Source organism: Bidens hawaiensis, unplaced genomic scaffold (assembly GCF_021521415.1).
Source record: "Bidens hawaiensis isolate Kalapana, Puna unplaced genomic scaffold, B.hawaiensis_p1.1 tig00003126_1, whole genome shotgun sequence".
NCBI classification, from domain to species: Eukaryota; Viridiplantae; Streptophyta; class Magnoliopsida; order Asterales; family Asteraceae; genus Bidens; species Bidens hawaiensis.
The window spans coordinates 1,600,833-1,606,832 of NW_027491168.1; positions in this window are offsets into that span (position 1 = coordinate 1,600,833).

Genomic DNA, 6,000 nt, shown 5'->3' on the forward strand with positions numbered 1-6,000 from the left:
ATTATTATAATATTAAATAAAATAACCCAACCCAAAATCCCAGCCATGATCGACCTCCTATCCCTCTCTACGACCTCAGCCACCAACAAACCCTAATTCTTCTTCAATTAAACCTTAATTCTTGCAATTGTTGGTGTTTCAGATGCATTCTCACCATTCCTAATGCTAGTTTGTAAGCTTTATGCATTGATTTCATGTTTTGAAGAGTTATTGTGAAACCCTAAATGTCCGAACTTCTGTTATTTTAATGATTATGATGTTAATTGATGAATTAGAACCCTAAAGATGTCATAAACATGTTAGGGTTTGAGTTTTGAGTATAACAGTTTTTGACAGATTCGTACTCGTTTATTGTTCGGTCTGTAACTCGAAGAAACCTTATTGGTTTTGATCGATTCTTGTTTCTATGTTGTTCTACTCTGAGTCTAGTTTCCAGAAACGTATAATTTATAATTTTAGGACGAGATCTGAAAGGTTTTTATGATTTCATAAAAAACGTGTGTCAAAGCGGATTCAGGGTGATCGATTCTGGTCTGTCTTCCCTACATCATTACTTTTTTTTGACAAGTCCAAATTGGTTGATTCCACTTCTGAAAGTTCAAATTTTGAGTTAGGAATACAACCTAATTGGAATCCTTTAATTCGGTTTGATAATGATTTTTAAACAAATAAAACACTTTTGCAGCGCACTGAAATAGCTGAACATATCCTTCTGTGTTGGAGAAATTGTTATGATTTTTGTGTGAATTGGAAAAATTTAATAAAAATATTTTTAAAAACCTAAGATATTTCTACATCTCTGGTAAATATTTTATAATTTATTCCTGCGGTCTTCCAAGGTAATAAAATACATCTTTGCATGCTAAAATCTGCTCCTTATACTCGACATTGATCAATTCTTTCGGTTTAGGACTTAACCGGTGGCTGACTAATTGAGGTCCTTTCGCGGCTGTTTTAATTGAAGTTCTTGCTCTATCATCTTCCTAGGTATGTCTTGACTATCATACTTTAGTATCATGAGTTTTGGCATTCGTTAGATTGGTCAATTGTTGTTGAAGTGAAAACTAGGTTTTGGTGGTCTAGTTTGTCAATTATTGCGTCAAGCACGTTGTTTGAGGGAATTCACATCCAATTCGGATGTTGTAGCCTCGGTATGATTTGTTGGCTGTGAAAAACTATATTTTTATGTTAATGGGGCTGAATTGGTTGTCAGTTACTCAAACGGGTCGGTACAACGTGAATTCGTGTTTGTTGATAGTTAGTGCGTTGTGCTTGCGAGTTACCGACCCATTCAACTCGTGTAGCGTCGTGTGGGTGAGTAGGCTGTGATTTTATCAAATTTAGGGCCACACGGGGCTGAGTTGGATGTTAAGTGCCTAAACAACTCTTAAACGTGCACATTCGGCTCACTTAATCATTCCGGGGGTAATTTGGGAATACTTTATTCCCGGGAGTATCTAAGGGTTTTTTTGGCATATGCAGGGCCTCGGGGGCTGTTATAATTGAACTTAGTGAGGTCAAGGCTTTAGGTAACTCGAACCATGTTTGAACGCCTCGTAGGATAATCGAGTCATTTCGGTACCGTTAGTGATGATTGTATGTAAACTGACAGGCGTTTGAGTTGTGGGGGATACTTAGGGATTCTCTAGCTAGTGGTGATTTCGTGCCTTGTGTATGGTGAGTTCATGATGCCCCTTTTCACTCTTTTCAAGTTTTGGGCTAGCATACACACCGTATTACAATCTTAACCGATTTTACTCGTTTAAACTCTTTGGATGGTATTACATAGCCTTATTTGTATTTTTGGACTTATGAAACTATGTGTAAATTATATTATATGCCTTAGGATAATTGAGATTCGTTTACGGTCATATATTCCTTAAGGTTATATATAATACTTATGGTCTAGGCTCGAGGATTCTATCAGTCCTAGTATTAATTCCTAGATTATCCATTATTTATGGATTACACGTGATGATATTGTTCGGTTGAATAATCGATTAAGATGTTTGTAAGTGTGTATTTGGATGTGTATGTTTTGATGAACCGTGACCAGGTGAAATATATTACTCGGGGAGGGCCCGGGGTGAGGAGGCCCGTGTCAAACGTTTATACCCCGGCGGGTCAAATATATTACCTATTTTGGAACGATATATATAAACGTATGTTTATACGTGTGTTACCTTATGGCCCATAGGCTTACTTGTAGTATGGTATATCTTGGAATAATATATACGTATGTTTATACATGTGTTACCTATTGGCCCATAGGCTTACTTGTATTATGGTACATCTTGGGATGTTATCTATGTATGTTTACACATGTGCTACCATATGGCCTATGATTAGGGATGTTTGTTTGTTATTAGTGACTAAGGATGGCTTACTTGTAGTATGGTATATTTTGGAATAATATTTATACGTATGTTTATACGTGTGTTATTGTATGCCCAATGATTGCCGATGTTAGTTAGTCGTTATCGGCTAAGGATGTTTGCGTATGCCTACTTTGTGTTTGCATACGTTGGATGGAATGTTACATGTTTGGGTTGTACGTGTGCTCGACCCTGATGTTAATTAGTCGTTATTGACTAAGGATGTTTTCGTATGCCTACTTTGTGTTTGCATACGTTGGATGGAATGTTACGTGTTTGGGTTGTACATGTGCTCGACCCTGATGTTAATTAGTCGGTATTGACTAAGGATGTTTGCGTATGCCTACCTTGTGTTTGCATACGTTGGATGGAATGTCACGTGTTTGGGTTGTATGTGTGCTCGACCCTGATGTTGTTACTTGGATGTTATGAATAGGGATACAATTATATAGATATATAAGTATGACTACTTACCGACTACTTACGGTTTATTATGGACTAACCGTTTTTATCCCATTTTATATTTAAAATTCTTGGAATGATTTATACAAATGTCAATTATTAAAACTTGAACTCACTCAGCAGCTCAAGCTGAATTTGTGTGTATGTTAGTGTGAGTTTTCAGGTTATAAAAAGGATGCTTACCGCTTGGACGTGCTCGAGACTATTTGGACGGTTGAAGGCATATCTAGTCGGGGATTTTACTTATGAACACTGTTTTTTTCAATTATTTCTAGTTATGTTTAGTTTGTTTTGGGCATCCTTCCCGGATTTTGAGAAATTGTTTTTGTACTTATGATTTTCCGCTGATTTTATACTCTGAATTGGTTTTATAAAATAAAAGAAGTGTTTGGTTATAAATTGTTGGTGAAATTGTGGATGAGGTTACCAACTGTAGGATTTCTGGGAGTCAGGGTCTTACAAGTTGGTATCAGAGACATGGTTCGAGGGATCCGAGCATTCCTGAATGCTTGGACTCAAACTGTAGAAGAAGGGACTAGAAATGCCAACTGCAAGTAGCTGCACGCCAAGTTGTAAATTTTAATTATATAGTAATTATTACAAGTTTAAGATGTCATTTCGTGAATAATTGCTTATGTGTAAGATGGGATGCTGATATGGTTAGGGGCAGGGGGTCCTTAAAATGGGCGGGTAAAGTAAACAATTAATAACACTTGATCAACGTTATTAGCAGTTTACCATTACCTTCCATGTTCTAAATACTACTTGTGTCTGACTATGTTAGGGTTCCGTCTTTGTAGGGGTAAGATATGGCTAACGCTTGTGTCGTTAGCGTTAAAGTTCATCTCATTCCTTAAATCCTCCCGCTTATTTCTCATCCTCTCGAAAGCCTTGCGTGTAATTGATTAGCTAAGGCATTGTAAGCTATCACTCTGGGTTTCCTTTTTACTCGACCGCTTAAATCCCTCACTCCTTCGTGAGCGTATGTGTAACTGTTTAGTTAAGTAGCAGCATAATATCATTCCAAGTACCTTTTTACTTGTTGAATTACATGCTTCAGTTTTGTTTGTCTCGGATGCCAGTAGGGGTTTTGTGTCTACCACTCTTTCTTCCGCGTTAAATTCATCCCGGAGCGACTAGGAAGTACCATTCTTTGTCCCTATTGTCCTCTTGTGTGATAAGATGATTAGGTTTTGGTCTCTATCCGCTTCCATTCCGATTTCAACGGGAATCAGGGACGAATCCCATTGTAAGGAGGGTGGACTTGTAACACCCGGAAATTAAGTTAACCGGCTTGATAGTTCATAAAAGTTTGTTTAAATGGCGGAGTTTCATCCTTCTAATTTAGGAGCCTTTTTAATACGTTTTAAAAGTCCGTTTATCCATCGTTTTTCTCAAGACATCACAAGACACTCGACAATTTCAAGTTAACACCGTTAATACAAACTCTGTTATCTCAATCACTCATCCATGCATTCAATTAATTAGGGTTAATTAAGTGTTTCAATTATTACACAAACATTCAAGTATCGATAATTCGGGGATTACCGAATCACACGAGTCTAACCCGAACGTTGGTGAAAGTGTGAAAATAATATCTCGAGCATAAGTTTATTATGTCATTTACGTGAAATTACATGCTAAGTGATTATGTGTTTCGTTGGTAACTTGTTTCATGAAATTTCTTTCGATTGCACTTAATTTGTGGCTTTTCGCCTTTTACAAAGTAGTATTTATGAAAGAACAACGAGACTTTAATGTTATGAAATTGGGTTAGTATTTTATTCATAATGATTCGTTGTAATCCAGTTTAGGTGTTACATGTTCGTTTAAAGCCAAAAATAATTCTAAAAGGGCCATTCTTGTAAATGTGATTGTTATAATATTAAATAAAATAACCCAAACCAAAATTCCAGCCATGATCAACCTCCTATCCCTCTCTACGACCTTAGCCACCAACAAACCCTAATTCTTCTTCAATTCAACCTTAATTCTTGCAATTGGTGGTGTTTCAGATGCATTCTCACCATTCCTAATGCTAGTTGGTAAGCTTTATGCATTGATTTCATGTTTTGATGAGTTATTGTGAAACCCTAAATGTCCAAACTTCTGTAACTTTAATGATTATGATGTTAATTGATGAATTAGAACTCTAAAGATGTTATAAACATATTAGGGTTTGAGTTTTGAGTATAACAGTTTCTGACAGATTCGTACTCGTTTATTGTTCGGTCTGTAACTTGATGAAAATTTATTGGTTTTGAATGATTCTTGTTTCTATGATGTTCTACTCTGAGTCTAGTTTCCAGAAAGGTATAATTTGTAATTTTTGGAGGAGATTTGAATGGTTTTTATGATTTTATAGAAAACGTGTGTCAAAGCCGATGCAGGGTGACGGATTCTGGTCTTTCTTTGTGACATTTGAGCCAAAACAAGGTACACCTCAATACGTATTTACCGATTAAGCAAATAAACGCTTTTTGCATAACAAACGAACGATTAACCGAAAGGGTCGGGTTATGACCCAGATACCTCGGGGGGCCATCTATAAGTGATATACGATCTATACAAGCTAAAACATTAGAAATATGGCCTTAGTTTGATAGCAAACAAGTTAAATGAAAATATGCTCGTTTAACTACCCGCTATAGATTTAAACGCGAAAGATAGTTACAAACCAAGAATTGTATCATCCGTTAAGCCGAAAAAGAGTTACCAAACACTTATTTGAAATGTTTTAAGCGATCCGTGAAAATATTTTTGATTTTTACAAACATATAGTATGTTTTTATAATTTTACACAAAACTAGCCGAAAAACACTCGTTTTCGCGTTGTTTAACGCACCCGATAAGTTTTTCGCGCCAAAAACCGAACCCGAACTAAATTTGGACCGGGTTTTTCGTATTTGGGCTTGAGAAACCAGATTAATGGGCCAAAACAGCCCATCATGGGCCCTAAGGGGGTTCCGATCGGCAGCACACCCCACCCCCCATTTTTTTTATATAACTTGTTTAGGATGCTTATTTATCCAATTTGGTTTATAAAATCTGAGGTCCAAGCAGCTGAATCCTAAAATTCCAGAAAACCTCCAAACCCTAAGGTAAAGGGCTTAAATAAGTAGCTTTTTTACTTGTTTAATACCATAAAAACATGTCTTGGTTA